The 17,338-nt window shown below is 33.5% G+C and overlaps 1 long non-coding RNA gene across 1 annotated transcript in view; it reads left to right on the top strand.

The window, feature by feature from the left end:
- Positions 1-2,521: 2,521 nt before the first annotated feature.
- LOC143253697 (uncharacterized) overlaps positions 2,522-17,338 on the top strand; it is a 32,999-nt gene continuing 18,182 nt past the window's right edge. Inside the window, exons 1-3 of the long non-coding RNA XR_013029784.1 lie at positions 2,522-2,777; positions 7,369-7,661; positions 15,176-15,275. This is a non-coding gene — a long non-coding RNA (uncharacterized LOC143253697). The remainder of the gene's footprint in view (positions 2,778-7,368; positions 7,662-15,175; positions 15,276-17,338) is intronic.

Below are 17,338 nucleotides of genomic sequence, written 5' to 3'. Positions count from 1 at the left end.
TTATAAATAATGTTGGTGTGGTGTTTGTCAGTGTAGGTTTTACATAGTATAGACCTCAGTTTTGTGCCTGGTTTTTTGAATAAATTTGGTATTAACTGGAATGTCATATTTTGTTACTAATTTTTGCCAAATGTTGGTTATTTGTTTGCTGATGTCAGGAATATATGGTATACAGCAGTATATGGTTTCGTGGTTTTTTGATTCGTGAGCTGTATTTACTTTAGTTGTTTGATTTTGCTTTCTGTCTAGGTGTGTGTGTATAATGTTTTCTATGGCTTGTGGAGGAAACTTATTGATGTTGATGAAGTATTGTTTTATTTTGTCTAATTCATCGTTAATTTTATCTGGTGAGCAGAGTTTTATGGCTGTGTTTATTTGGTTTCTTAGTATGTTGAGTTTTTGTTTTGTTTCATGTGCTGAGTCCCAAGGAATGTATAGTCCAGTGTGGGTGATTTTTCGGTGGATTTCTGTTTTGAATTGTGTGTCAGTTCTTGTAATTTTGAGGTTAAAAAATGATATTAGATTGCTTTCTTCCTGTTCACATGTGAAGTTAATTTTGGGATGTATAGAGTTAATGTGATTGAAAAAATTAAGTATGTATTCTGTAGATTTCAATCCTGCAACCATGTCATCTACATATCTGTACCAGTATAGTGGTGGATGTAATGCTGTGTTAATTGCTTGTGTTTCAACTTGTGTCATAAAAATATTGGCTAGAACTGGTGATACTGGGTCGCCCATGCTTAGGCCATTTGTTTGTATATAGTTTTGGTTGTTGAACATGAAGTTTGTCTTTATCGTGGTGAATTCTATGAGGGTTGCTAACTGGTTACTGGGAATTTCTATAGTTGGGTTAGGGTCTCGGATATAGAGTTCTAAGGCTATCTTGCAGGCTTCAGTGGTTGGAACTTCTGTAAAGAGGGATATAACATTGAAACTGGCCATTAAGGGTTTATGATTAAGTTGATTTAGATTAGACTTGAAATTTTTTTGAAAGTTTTACTTTTACAAAATTAGGGGTTAGTTGTTCTTTTCTACATTTTTAAATAAAATAAATGTCATTTCTTCTATTGATAATTCGTTGGTTTAAATTTCTTAGTTTCTTAATGATCGTGTGAGCGTGTACTGTTAATAGTAGTGTACGGTATGCTAGTTCAGACATAATGATAACAGGTAAGTACAAATACACTGAGAAAAACACAAAGACTAACACTTCTCGTACAATCGCCGTGATGAAATAATAATCAGTGATGTCGAGAAACCCACTTGTTGAGAAATATATATGCAAAAACGGCTCGTTTGGGTTGAAAAATAACCCCTAATTTTGTAAAGGTAAAACTTTCAAAAAAATTTTAATACATACACAAACATTATCCAAAATTTACAGAAAAAACTACTTAAAGCCATGTTGAACACAAAATACAAAGAACTACGTGACTTACAAAAACAAAAAATGAACCTAGACCATCAACTGGCATGCTGCATTAAACCAGAGATTTACGGACTTATACAACGAAACATAAACCAAATCAATACTAAGAACGACAGAGACAAAAAGATCTGCCACAACAAAAAACTAGAAAAACTAAAATGCAAACAACAGAAAAGACACCAAAACGACAAACCGTTGACTAACCTCATAATTAACAGATCCGACTGACAATTAAACACAGACGAGATACATCCATGTATGTTAGTTCCCATTGACTGAGTTTTGGATTGTGATTGATTTACTGATGGTATGATCCTCATTTTTCCTGTGTATAGATATAAGTTCTCAGTGGCATGAGTTTTGGATATGGTTGACTTGCCATGTATTGTCTGTAGAGCCTTAGCCAGTTTACACCTGGAAGAACATCTTTTAATTCTCACCTACAATGATGTGCTCTAAGGGATTTAGATTCCAATATTATATGACTCAAATCTCTATTCAACCATTGTTCTCTTCCTTCTATGTTTGTTCTCTTCCTTCTATGTTCTATTCCTTAAGAACATCCTTTAACTCTCATTAAAATGATGTGCTCTAAGGGATTTAGATTCCAATATTATATGACTCAAATCTCTATTCAACCATTGTTCTCTTCCTTTTGGATGTGCTCCTTCCATTTTCTGGGCAAAGAGTACACGTGGTACAGAAGTTGTGCAGTTTTCTACACGTATAATCCTTCACTGTAGGTATCCTTTGGATGCTTTTGAAGGATGCATTTTTCTTTCCATTGCACCAGTTCCTCCACCTATTTAATATGGAATTCTAACTATTTATATGAGGGGGAAGTAATGTACCATATTGGAAGCTATTATTTTCCTATGCTGAAAATATATTTCTGACAGCTACTTGCCACCCTTCCTTCCCACTAAAAACTGGTGATTACATTTTCTGCCAAACCTTTACGTAATAGTTAGGTAGAATTAAATAGAGAGAGCCACATGCATTAGGAAAGTGTGTTGCACTCTTATTGGTATAGGGTTTATGCATGATAATTTACATGCAAGATGCATTCAAATCAGATATGTGGGTGCTCTAGGCTTGTGACGTGCAGAGCATTTTGCACATAGAAAGGGCAGCACCGAATGATAATGGCTATTTGCGTGAGACAAATACCTACCAGAAATGTATTTTCAGTGTAGGAAAATTATAGCTTTAAAGACTTCAAGAAATACAGACGACTTCAAGCGTTTAAAATTGTGAAGAGTGTGCATAACTTGCCCATGTGTATGCTGTAGTCCATAGGAAATGTTTGGATGAATAGGTTGAACATTAAAAATTGAATATTAGGGTTAGTAAATTGAAACTTCAAAAATTTTGATTCAATTAAATTTATGGAGGAGATTTAATGATGGTGTTAGAGTGTGTTGTAAATTTAAAATGTTTTCAGTGTTGGTTAAATAGACCTACATTTTAGTGTTGGATCTGGTAAAGATAAGAATAACCTTCATAGGATGGTTTTTGTGTAATTAATATCTTTAGAGGGTGCACAAATGATTATTTTAAAAATTACTATTGTTATTTTGAATAGAAACCATAAACTATTGTCTTAAGTTAGCACCATTATCAGAACATTTTGTTCAACTCACCTTTGATCACAATGAAAATTGACCATGTTTGTTACAGTGAGTTTTTGGTTAAAATATACCAATATCTTTTTAGAAAGATACAAGTGAAAAGTATTGCTTTCAATCAGACTGTTTCCTCATGTAACTGTCTTTTGTATATTTTATGTTTTCTTTAAAAAGTGATGTGTTTTGCATTTGATTTTAACAAAAATTATTTAATGAGCTTTCACATGTACAATGTAGACTTGGCTTAGCTATGTCTTTAGCTCCAGCTTTGTCAGTACCCTCATGACAGATCATAGAAACTATATCCTATGAACCAGATTGTGAACCATTTGGGTGTTTCTTGTGATTATCAAAACATTACATTGAAATTTGTATTAGTATTTGTATTAGCCACTTTTGTTAAAATTCATGGAAGTATGCAATTGACAACATGAATTGATATTTCACAGAACATTCAACTTGAAATGTGTAACCTTTCCTTTATTTAGTGGGAGTTTTTAAGCACTTCTGTTCTACAACATAACTTTTGTAAGAGTGTCACAAATAAAGAAATGTCTGATTGAAAGTAACTACAATGTCCATCCACATCTGATTTAAACAAAATCACTATTTCCAGATCTGCATAATCTTAAATTTTTGCATTGAACATAATTACATAAACTTACAAAATATAATTTAACAAATTCTAACAACACTACATTCGTATGTTGATGATCATTAGTTTAAACTTATGGATTGAAATCCATCAGTATTAAACTGTACAATGCCTTGATTTGCACATCTAAGTTATAGGTACTATATTTATAGAAAAATTTCAATTTTGAAATCTTCTATATTCTTTGTTTCTGCAATTTAAAAAAAAAGGAAAGAATAATATTGAGATTGTTGTATTTACATCTCCACAGATCAAATAGTGAACTACTCAACACTAAGCTGAAAAGTTGTTGAACATGTACCAAGCCTTGGACCCTCTGCACATAACATTTATTGTACTCATTTATGATGCACTCATTATTAAGTTAAACCATTCCATCAATAGGAAGCTGACCCAACCTTCTTATGCAATATTCTCATGAAACCTTTGTGTAAATTAAAAGTTAATATTTTTCCTTGGCACTTCAGTGTGTAGGTGTGTTATTTTTCAAGCTTTTTGTGAAACAAATTTTTTGTGTTGCACCTGACTTAAATTTAAAATAATATATTAAACCTTTAATGAGAACTGTTATTTTTCTTGTATTAATTTTGTTTCTTCACATAACTGAATCACTAGACTTGATAGAAATGTTCAAGATGCTGAATATGGTTTCCATGAAAGTAATATTGACCTTGATAATTAACCCTCTGATAAGGTTTGGACAGGAGCTTTTAACAATAATTCCAATTAATTCAGTTTTGTAGATATTATTTAATAAGGATTTTTATATACCACATTTCTGAAGTGTCCTGAGATTCAGAAATGTATTAAAAGGAGGTTTTGTTATTTTACTTTGCTTGCAGCTGGAGTTACTTTAGCATTGAACAATGTTACTGCCTTTGTACATAATTTTGTAAAGTGGTTGGTTTTATCCCACATTCTTTTTCTTGGACCCAAGATTCTGTAGTTCCTGCTGAGTCTGCCATCTCTTTGGATGATTATCTGCTCTTCCCTTTTTTGCTTTGCTTTTTTTTTAAATCTCTTATTTGGATCAGTTATCCCATCCTTTATCTTATCTTTACATCTCTTATGTGGATCAGTTAACCCATCCTTTATCTTTTGCCATTCCAGTAATTCAGTTATATGAAATTTATTCTCTCACTCCACTTGTCTCTCATATTTCATGGGTGAATTTATTACAAATATCCCCAAACTAGGAATTGCTGTTTCAACTCTCTTCCTCCCACCTTAAGCTTCCTTTTTGTGGAGATCTTTTCTTTCTCAGCTTTGTGTTGATTATCTGTTGTTAAATTCTGCTTGATCTTAAGACTTCACTGTAGTGTATGGTAAGGAACCTCTTTTTTTTTCAGAAATTCTATTCACCTTTTCATACCACAGATAACTAATATTTTGTGTCACTGAAAGAAGGCTTTGAGCAAAAGTCCTACCACTCTATGTTAAAACATGTATCGCACCAATGTATGATGGGAGCACATCTTACATGCACAGTAAGTTTTAGTTTTATAGATTTTAATTAATATGATTTATCATATTTTCTTGGTCTCTGAAACTAGAGAAGTCCAAAGTCTCCTCCATAGAAATTTTTATTTTCCTTAAATAATAACTGATTTTACTTTATTGGTAAACATTGTACCTGCTATTGTATATCACATGACTGTTTCTATTCTGTATTTTTCATTTTGGATCCAAGACCCATGCCCTCCTGCTTTTATTACTTTTTCTGAGCCTGTTTTGTCTTTGAATGACTTTGACTAACACTTCCCACAACCTGCTATTGCTTCTGGTTCTTCTATCCCTGACAAGTACTAAGTAATGCCTGTCTTTGATCTCCACTATGATATTTTACATATGTAAAATATGTCATGTTCTGTTACTCTGTTTCTGCTGGTTCTCAGTTGAACTTGTTACATACACCCCAACTTTCTCATTTACCTAGTTGTTGCATTACTTCAGATTTTTTGTGTTGACTTTCAGTTGTCTTGACCTCTTTGGCCTTAAGTCTCTATTTCTGTTGTTTGTGATTGGAACTTTTCATCTTTTCTAGTGTCCTTATTCCTTATATCTGTTTTACCAGCTTGGGTATTGTTTCTCCTACTTTGACTCTCTTACCTTCAGTTTGCTCATATTTGTGTTTTTCTCACTCACCTTAACTTTTTATCTAAAACTCTGCATTACTACCTTAACAGCTTTACTAGAGAAAGTCATACTAACCTGTTTTTCAAGTTTCTTATATCTTTAGTCAGTGTTTGCTGTTAACTTGCTTTTTTATTTCTTAGACTTGCTTTATTGAGTATTGGGATGCCTTATTTTTTGAAATTAGACTCCCTCTCTTGTATCTGTTCTTCCTATGGAAATGTGCTTTTTGTATATTCTTCACTGGATCCCATCTGGGCAGTATTATATACTTGTTGATCCATTGTCTTCTCTCTTTTCTGTACCTTAATCTCTTTATCTCTAAATGTTGTAGTGGTTCATACATTTCTACACTACTCTTACCATCCATATTCCTTAGCTCATTACTTCTATCAAGAATGTCTTTTTAGCTGAGTGGTATGTAGTTCTGGATATTTTCAGTGTTTGGTCTTTTGTGGAGTGGTCTTTCCACATTAGTGCCTCTGAGATCTGGAAAGTTCAGTGAGCATGACACCATTTTTTTTCTTCTTCTTAAAACTGTCTGGAAACCTATTTTAAGCTATTTCAACTCCAATGTCAATTTTTATATTGCATAACAAAGAGATACTTCGTATCAAAATCTCAGTTTTCTTATTTTGAAGCTCTACTTTTGGTCTCTTAACTTTAACAACCATTTGTTGAATGCACTTGTTATTAGAGCTGTGAATTTAATAGTAGATTGGTTGTCTTGCTCAGACTGTCTTTCAGACAAAGTCTTTCTTGCATTTCTTAATGTTTCTGTTTTTTCTCATTTTGGGAATTCTCTTTTTTTAGTGCATTTGTGATTATCCACTGCATCAAGCTACCACTTTTTGCCCTTCACTCTGAGACTTCATGGCTCTGGTGTTATTCCATCTGAGTCTGTGTTGAATTCACCATCTTTTTGTATGTTTGTTCTCTTCTTTGACTTTTTCTAAGGTACTGCTTTTAATTTACAGCTCCTTGTCACCATATTCTTCTCATCACCCAGATTCAACCAGCAAAACTGTGGTTTACATTCAATCACCTCTTGGTAATCCTAGGACTTCTGTATCATCTGCCTCAAATGTCCATCTACTACTATGATGGTTTATGATCTTTTGTTCAGTTGTTTATAAATGGATGGTTTGTCGATGTTAATCCATTCATTACTTCCTTTAAGTTGTCTAATTGTTCTTCATCTCAGTTCTTTTTTAACCTAGCTTCTGAGAGTGGTCTATCCATTTCTATGATTGCTGGTTACAGAATGGCTTTGTCTGTGGCTTCTTTTACCTAACCACTCTCATCATCTTTTTCCAGTCTCAGTGGACATATTTTGAATTTTTATTATCTGTCATCCACTTAATTTTCACCACATCTGAGTAAAGTAGGGAAGCTGTAATTTTGTTTTTTAGTATATATAGTTGTTCATTAAGAAATGCTAGTTTATTCCATTTTTTTATGTATTTTATATTTATGTGTGTATTTGTAAATAGTGCTTTTTTTATAATTTCACTCAAAAGGATGCCCTAGTGATGGATTACCAAACATGAAGTCAGATTATGAGCATCATGATCTTCAGAAAGGTGAGCATCTGTCCAATATTGTAAATGATTACAACAAATGGACTGTCCACAACAGTAGCCAGAATCTTCCAGCTGTGCTTAATGATCCTAGATGAAGCAAACGTGATTTAGATTTTTTTATAAAGACATGGGGAGACTCTTTTGTTGAAGAAGGTCTAATTCCTTCATCTCCATACATTCAAGAAGTAACAAGAAAACATTTTGATACCTACTTGAGAAGAATTAACAAGGTAAATATATTACTAGAAGATGTAACAGAATTTATGGAAAATATTCTAATTTTATATGCATTTTAAAAGATTCATATGATTTTGTATAACCACAAATGATAAAGGCATGATATTTTGCTTCTTTTGACTTCTAATGGACATTGATCCTTATTTAAATAAAAAATGGAGTAGTTAAATAGTTGATATTTTCTGGATGTTCAGATTATGAGTGTAACAGTTTTTCTATAACCATTAAAAGGCTAAGTAATTCAAAACAGCTGGGCTAAAATGTAAATGCTGAATTATATAAATATGTACATAAGCAAATCTAATTTTGTACATAGGTAAATTTGTTAAGTACACCACGTTTCCAAATGATTAAATGTTTAGTTTAATTTCAACATGTTTATAATTTTTATAGGTAAACATCTGACCCAAATAAATAATATATTGTCTTGAAGAAAACATGAATTATCTGAAATGGAAAATCAGTCCAGAAACTCAAAATTAAATTTCATGTAATATACATGTAAACCTAGAAATGTGTTGGGAAATAATCATACATCTTACATTAAATCCATCGTCATTTTTTTTTCACAGGAAATTAATGTGTGTGTATGTGTGTTTATAAGATACTAAAATGTAATCCAAATAAAAAAAAATACAGAAATAAAATCAATGTCAAAAATCTGAGTCACTTCATTGTTATGTGGTTGCTGAAAACTTTTGTTTTCTAACACATGATGTTAAGTTCTTATTTTGTATGATTATTAGTATATACACACATACATCTATTAATTATTTTTGAGGAAAAAGTATATGTGATAGTTTGCTGCTTGCATCTGGTCAATATGTCTTCCAGGGTCTTCATGGACACCAAATGTTTTATAAACATCTGCACAGACAGTTTGTTGTTCTCAGAAGTTTCAGCTAGTTTGTGTTAAATTATTACACTTAGTGTAGGTGATAAAAAAGAAACAAGTTGTACCCTGGAAGAGTGACTGGAAAATATTAACAGAAGGTTAAAATAATGAGATTTTGTTGTGAGAATTTATGTAATTTTTACATGTTTAAATGTTAATGAGAAAACTGCCCAGTAAAATGGTAAGGAGTGTTTACTATTTCACGCATGAGCAAGTTAACCTCTTGCTAGAGGTAAGTTGGAGTGCTCATGCCATGACTTTTTACAGTTTCATGCAAAGCTTGAATCAACTTAACTTAAAAACATAGTTATTAATCTTAACAGTATACAAGTTTTTATTTTTTAATTTTAAAAGGAAATAATTCAATGAATATTCAAACTTACCATGTTTGAAAATCTTGATTTTTGTTCCCTTGCCTATTCTCTAATATTGTTACTACCCATCTGAAGTTACAAAGTTGAATTTAAAGTTCTCATTATCATACAGTTATTACTAAGGCAGAGTCAAATTTTTATTGCATTCAATCTTCTTTGTTTACAAAGACATACTAGAATGTCATATCCACTTGCCATACTCATCTGTATTGTCTGTTTCATCTTCAGTTTGAAAGTTTTTCACATGCTGTTCAGACCAAGAAGCTTAGAAAATTGTTTAAGACTCTTGTGCATTAGTTAGAAAGCCAGTTAAATTATAATAGTTATAGAACATTGTTTTGTGAATACTATTAGTTTATGTTTTTAGATGAATTGTTTAAATAAATAAATGATCAGTGTACTAGTACCATCAGTATAAAAAAAAAAAGATTAAAGGTAAGTACTATATTTGATGTTATTTTATCTACATTTGTTATTTATATTAACTAAAATATAAAAATTAGATAAATTATTAAATTAGATTAACTTTTAAACAGCAGGAATGTTGTAGGTAGCAGCATCAGTTGATGATTGCTGCTATATAAGGGTTAAGTAAGAAAATGAAAACTAGTAACAGCAATAATTATACACAAAATATTCTTGTGAGTACCTCAGAAGTTATGCCATTCAGCAAGGTAACTAGAACTGTTCGTTTACCAAGTGATTTAGGACTTGTATACAAGATTATTAGATAAGCATGAACCAAAGGGCAATAGAATAATAAAAGTAGAAACATAAACAGATGAAAACAGTTACAATGCTTCAGATATTTAGGATAAACAAATATAGTTTTCTGTTGCAATCTGCAGTCATTCTAGAAAGTGAAGAGGGGAAATATAGATTTATTTTATAATGTTTTTTTATGGTGTTGGAGTTTGGTAAAATCAACTGGCCCTGTTCTGACATACGGTAGAAAAGTAAGAGAAAAAAGATAAAGTTTAGCAGAAAGATAAAAAGTTTTACATTTATTTAGGAGGTTTCAGAGGTTACAGAAATGAAATTTGAAAATTTTCAGATGAAGAATTTTTTAAAATCATAATCACTTGGAGCAGTCAACACTGTGACTCCATATATTCACCTACAAATCTTTAGTAAAAACAATTAAAAATTGATTTTTTGTGTGTACAAAAGATTTGCGATGTTTAAAAGTTATAATATGGAAATTCTGATAGTTACATTGTATTATAAGATTGGTTGGTGTAATATGCCAACTCTGTATGGAAAGAGTTAAGGAATTGGAGAAGAAAATTACAAAATTTAATTGGTAGATGATTATTACACTGTTTATATTAAACTAATAAAAAAGGATCAAATACCAAATAAAATTTACAGTGAAACCGAAAACAAAAGAATGGGCAGAGAACAAACATTTGGAAAATTACTAGAGTTCATGAAAACTGTTTTTCTATTAATTATACAAATATAAAGAAAAAGGAAGAGCAAAATAAAGTTACTTATTAAAAATATATTTTATAGAAAGTATTACTTCAAAACTTTTGAAGTTTTTATTGTATGCTATTTTTCATTCAAAGTTTATATGTGCTTTTAACCTTCTTACCATGGGTATCCTTTACTGCTTATGACACAAAGTTTTAGTGTCTTACATTACAAATTTTAGTAAATTTCTTTTGTTTATATTACACAAATTAGTATAGAAAAATATATTAGCAAATAATCCACATTGTAATAACATATGAGTTTCAAGTTCTTAGTTGTACAAGGCAATATTAAAAACAATCCTGAATTTACCGTAAAGTGTCACAAATGACATATTTTCTGTAAACGTCTTGTCTTCCCTATTTCATCCATCACCTCTTAAGAAAGTACAAAACTGAGTTTCAGTTACTAACTATAAAATATTCATTGCCCAGACAAATCATATTTTTTAGCTTTTAATATTGTTTGATTATAGAGTTATCAAATAGAAAATTAGATCCCCTCCTACCAACTCACTTGTCACATACTCTCAGAATTTGGTAATAGTTCTCTCTTACACTTAATTATATCTTACATATAAGGAACAGATAGTCAAGGTTTTCATCTATCAAATCATGCATTGTATAATGTAGTGTTCTGAAAAGAAAATCATTAACTTCACTCAGAATACAACCTTTGTTCCCAAGAGAAAGTTAATGACTATGTTTATTCTTTATTTGTTAATATAAAAGTAACTAAAATGTGAAAAAGGGATCTTTTTTTTAAGTTAGTTAAGATTGGATTAGGTGAAACAAGTAATTCCTGAACATGGTGAGAGGACCTTCCAGAGAAAGTTCTATAATTTCAATTTACCTTCTTTGGGATCTGAACATCCACCCATGTGTTTGCCATCTGTGGTGGCCTGTGAAGGGGAGTAGAGGATCCTGGTGGTTGAGGGGTCTAACCCTAACACACCACTTTGGCCTTGAATTCCTGTAGATGAGCAGCCTTGGAGTGGCCTCTTCAGGGTTAGTTATCTGGATCACTTGAGCTAGGATCAACCAAGTTCCAGTGTTGGACATACTCAACAGGTGTTGTGGACATTGTGCTTGATGTTGGTGTTTGTATACATTGCTCACGAAACCCTAGCATTGCTGCATAGTTTTTGTTTGGCAATGCATTGTGCCTTCTATCCATTGTGTGGACACTGGGCACTGAAATATTCTTATTTTATTATGGATATCTCCATTTATAACAAAAAATAAAAAATGAAAAACAGATTATTGGAAAATAACCATCTATGGATGACTTATACAATCACTATCAAAGTCAGACTCAACACCTCATTTTCTCATGCTGCATTCATTATCCAAGAAATCTTTAGGGAGATGTCCCCTTTTCATTCAAAAGGGATTAGCGTGGCTTACTGGTTCCTCCAAGTTAGCAAAAAAGTTATGCTCTGGAGACATTTTCACTACAACACACTAAAGTCCTCCTGAATTCAAAGAGCATTGGGAATATACCCATTGAGGTTACTCCCCATGCTACCCTGAATTGTTCAAGAGGAGTTATTGTTGAGAGGGACATGAAGAATATTTCCAAGGCAGAGATCTTTGCTGGTTTTGTCAGCCAAGGCATTTCTGTGGTTTGCTATATTTATGCCTGTAAAGACAGTATTTATATGTCTACTGATGTTCTAATTTTGACATTTACATCACCACGTCTACCTGCCACAGTCAAGGCATATTATTTCAACTGTAAGGAATGGCCATACATTCCCAACTTTCTCAGATGTTTTAGTGTCAGCTGTTCAGCCACTTGAAGACAACTGCCATGTTTTTCTAACATGTGCTCTTTGTGGTGGCAAAGACCACAATGCCAGTGAATGTGAACTGGAATCACACAGAGTTAACTGTAATGGTTCACACCCCTCTTACTCTAGTTCTTGCCCTAAGTGGATGGAGGAAAAAGAGGTGCAATGCTTGAAGATTGTGATCAATATCTCCTTGTCAGAGGCTCAGAAGTTTTTTGTCCTCCACTCTGTTTCAGACATATGTTGATACACTCCCTTCCACTGCCATAGTGGGAGTGCAGACAGATCTCTCTGTGCCTCCAACAGTCATTTGCAAAACATCTGAGGAGTCTTTTGCTCTCCATGATTAAAAGAGTTGACGATTCTACGTCCACTCTTATCTCTGTCCCCACCACTGCTTCCAGTGTCTGCCCAGATCCATCTCCTTCGGCTTTGGGTTCTGGCACTTCCTCAGTTCCATCTTCTTTTCCAGCCCTGAGATACAAAACGATTATTCATTCATTCCCTCAATCGCTGGAATCTTCGTTTACAGACAGAGAGCTGCATACACGACCCAGGGCAGGGTTCATGGAGATGGATAGACCTCTGTCCAGTAAAACAAAAATGTCTAAAACAAAAGAGCTCACCATCCCATTCTCCTCCACATGAATGAAAATGGCCATTTTGATATAGTGGGACTATTGGAGTTTTATTCAAATATAGATGACATTAAGTATTTGATTGATTCTTATCATCCTGTGTGTCTCTCCTTACAGGATATCTTTCTGAAACCTGCCAACAGGACATTCACTCTGACCTTGAGTGCTGTCTCCATTAAGTTGTGTTTCCTATAGTCCCAGAGGCAAAGTTCTTGGGGCTTATATTTGACCGTAAGCTGACTTTTATTCCACACATGAAGCAGCTGAACATCAAGTGTACAAGGGCACTGTATGCTTCTGAATTTCAATCCTTACCACAGCATCCCACCTTGGATTGTGTTTACCTTCCTCAGTTGGCCATGCATTTTCAGAATAGATGGTCTGCCATTGCTCCTTTTTGCCTTTTATACAGGCACAATTGGCTGAGTTTGGTCTGTCCTTGGATGATATTGTTCTTTCCACAGGTCAGCCCATTCCACCATGGCTTATTACCATCTCCAAGTGCGACCTTTCTTTAAGTTGTCTAAAGAAGGAAGATACTCTCAATTGGAAGCACCATCTTCTATTTGCCAAACATCTTTCGAACCATCCTTTCATTCCCAATTTATACAGATGGTTCAAAATCAGATGACTCTGTGGGCTCTGATATTTTTTGTTGTGATTCAGTTGTTGCACTCAGAATCCTCTCTACAGTTTCTCTGTTCACTTCTGAATTGTATGCCATTTCTCTTAAACTGGATCACATAGAAACTATGCAGTACATGAACTGTACTATTTATACTGATTCACTTATCTCTCTGTTAGGCCTGGAGTTGCTTCACATCAGTTCTCACCCTATTCTTATCAATATTCAAAACTGACTGGCCCATTTCTCTTTAACATCTACTTCTACCCAGCTCTTCTGGATACCAGGCCATGTTGGTATTCATGGGAATAAGCTCACTGACACTGCAGCTAAGTCTGTCTGCTCTGGCGCTATCACTGCTGTGCCTGTTCCATTTATGGAATATAGTCCTGTATTCAAGGCTCGGCTCCATACCAGTGGGCAGTCAACTTTAAGTGAGCAACATAACGATAAGTTTTTCCTGATAAAACCCTCTGTTGGATTTTGGCCATCTTGTTTTCATAAGTATTGGAAGGAGGAAGTCATCCTAACTAGGCTACACTTTGGTCACAGTATTTTTAACTCATTTTCTTATCTGGGACTGATGCACCTATGTGTAGTCTGTGTGACACTCAAGTCACAATAGCCCACATTTTATTATCATGCCATCATTATGACTGTGAACAATAGCAGCATTTAAGACTTGCTTTTAATATCAGTTTACCCCTTACAAATGTTTTTAATTTTTTAAGGACCATTGGCTTTTTTTTAATTCTGTTTAGTTTTTATCTGATGTCTTATTCTTTTTGTTTTAACTTAATTTCTTTTTACACTCTATAATACTTTCACCGTTATTTTTTTCACTAGTTGCTTGGCCCATATAGCATAGTTGATTTGTGCCATAAAACACCAAACAGCAACAACTGTTTGTATTAGCTTGTGATCAATATAACTTGATAATATAATATGAGCTGCATAAGCCCTGAGTGATTTACAATTTATTATGGCATTTGTAGTAAGCAGACAGTTCCAAGGGAAATGAAACAATAAATTTTAATTAGAAGTAGGTGTATACTATTATGACCTTAAAGCTACTTAGGATAAAAACATATAGTTTCATGTTACAATATGAAGATATTCTAGAAAGAAGAAATTGGTAATGTATGTTTATTTTGATTCATTTTTGGTTGTTACAAGGTCATTTAAATTAACTGATTTCATTTTGAGATAGGATTGAGAAAATAACATATTGAATATAAAGTTTTACTGAAAACACGTGAAGTGTATTTATGAGGTTTTAGAGCTCACAGAAAGGAAATTTGAAATTTTGAGATAAGGAAAAGTATTTTTAATCTTAATATCAAAATTACTTTGCACACAGACTATTCCAAACAAATATTTAGTATATTCATGAACAAATCTTTGTTTTAGTTTATTGAAAAATACTTCAAGAGACATTTTAGCAAGTACAAAGATGTCATGGTTGGTGAGATTAACCGAGCCCATGTTGAAGGAGTTAAAAGTGCATGTCAACTGTTTGTATTATTAGTAATACATGTATATTATAAAGTTTGTTGTCTGACATTAAGGTTACAACCAAGTGAGTTGTTTTTAGAAAAGCTTAAATGGTTTTTAATAAATTTTCTTACATGAATCTAGAAATGTAGTCAACATATTTTTTTATAATAAGAAAACTCTTAAGTGTTTTAACCTAATTTTCTATATCAGAGATACCGTCAACATTTGAAACAAACAACTAGATCTTCCATTTCAAGTACTGAATAAGCTAGAAGTGATCTGAAGTTACTTCCTGCTGCTAGGTGGCAAGGTTAGTGTTATTTACTTTAATGTATAGGTTATTGTGAGCTATTTTCAGTGTCTGAAACAAGAAGAAAGCAACTAAAACCTCTGATGAAAATATGTACTCAAATTGTATTACTATGCAAAGAAGGAAATACCTAAATCTTTGAATATCCAAGCAAAATTTAAGACAGAAAAATGATAGAGTATTTCTCTTTTATTCTCTATATTCTTTAGATTTGAAAAAATGATAGACATATGCAAAATGTGATTTCCTTACTTTATATTTACTTTCAGCAAAATCTTTTTTTTTTTAATTTTTTTTCTGTTTCAGTTTCTGAGCCAAGCATGGTCTACAACAGGGGTTTCCCAACCTTTTGGCACTCGCGACCCCTTACCTAAAAGTTTGAAACCCATGTGACCTCCTACTTAGGGCTTACTATCAGCAGCTTAATTTTTATTTTATTTTCTGTGAAGGAGAGGGAAAGAAACATCTAAAAAAAATATTTAAAAATTCTGTAATTATTTATTAGCAAATTAAATCACATTGGTCCAACCTGAATTCACAAAAAGAACATATATTTCTCAAAATAATATTAACATAGGTTTGAACAGCTATCCAACCCAGCTAACGAGATGCCTGATGTTGCATTTCAGCAGCAAGCTTTGAAATTCGTGGCCGAGCGTTTGTTAGAGCCAGTCTCATGTCATCTCCAATATCCAATCTGTTCCTATTCTTTGTTTTTATATTGACAAGAGTGGAAAATCCTGCCTCACACAAGTAAGTAGAAGCAAATGGAACAAGGACACGTAAAGCTATGGTGCTGACTTTGGAGTATGACTGATACATAGCGCACCAGAACTGAGTCATGGATTACACCTTGAAGAGATCACGAGCTGAAGAGTCGTTCCTTAGATCCAGAAATTCATCTTGGATATCATCTGGGATGCTGGATACATCAAGTTCAGTACAAAATGGGTTCCTTACCAGGGCCTCATGTTCCTGTGATAGCTCAGGGAAGTAACGCTCGACTTCCTTTTCTAGAGACTGAAGATGTTCGGTAATCTCATCCTTGAGGAACTGATCCAGTTGGATATGAGACTCGTCCGTCACTCCACAAAGTTTTTCAAACATAGCGATGTTTCCAAGATTGGTTTTCTGATGCCAGTTCTGCAGTTTGGAAACAAAGGCCCAAAGACTATCTTGAAAAAGGAGAACATGTGTTTCCCTTCCTTGAAGCTTCAAATTGAGCTTGTTCAGCTGGTCAAAAATGTCGGCTAAGTACGCAACCCTTTTATTCCATGCTTCATCTTTGAAGTGAGCTACAAGATCTTTCCTTTCTTGAGTCTCCAGGAATAGCTTTATTTCATCTTTTATTTCAAAGACACGATTAATAACGTTTTCTTTCGACAACCAATATACTGCTGTGTAGAAGAGAAGGACTTCGTGGTCAGCATTCATGTCTTTGCATAGTTCTCTGAATAGGTGAGTGTTGAGTGCTTGAGTCTTCACATAATTTACAATTTTGATTACAGATTCAAGCACTTCCTGCAGAGAGGCAGGGAGAGTCTTACTGGCGAGAGCATATCGGTGAATCATGCAGTGGATGCCCTTTGCTTGAGGTGCTAGCTTCTTCACTCTCGACTGGAATCCTGATTTCGATCCCAGCATAGCCGGTGCCCCATCCGTACAAACCCCACACACGTTTTCCCATTGAAGATTTTCGTCTTGAAAAAAGTTGAAACTTTTCCATGACATCATCAGCTTTTGTTGTGGTTTCAAGTGCACTGCAGAATAAGAATTTGTCTTTGATGTCACCTGAATTAATGTATCTCACGAAGACAAGCAACTGAGAACATGAACTTACATCTGTTGACTCGTCGAGCTGAAAGGATAACAAAGGGGAACCCTTGATTTCAGTCAAAACCTGTTCCTTCACATCCATAGACATTTTAGAAATGCGCCTCTGTATAGTATTATTTGACAGGGATATTTGCTGCATCTTCTTTGCACTGGCTTCTCCAAGAATAAGATTTACTGCTTTCATCATGCAGGGTTTAAGAAGTGTTTCTCCAATCGTGTGAGGCTTT

The sequence above is a fragment of the Tachypleus tridentatus genome, chromosome 6 (genome assembly GCF_004210375.1).
Source record: "Tachypleus tridentatus isolate NWPU-2018 chromosome 6, ASM421037v1, whole genome shotgun sequence".
Classification (NCBI taxonomy): domain Eukaryota; kingdom Metazoa; phylum Arthropoda; class Merostomata; order Xiphosura; family Limulidae; genus Tachypleus; species Tachypleus tridentatus.
The sequence above is the reverse complement of the archived record's forward strand: the minus strand, read 5'-3'. Positions and strand labels throughout refer to the sequence as shown.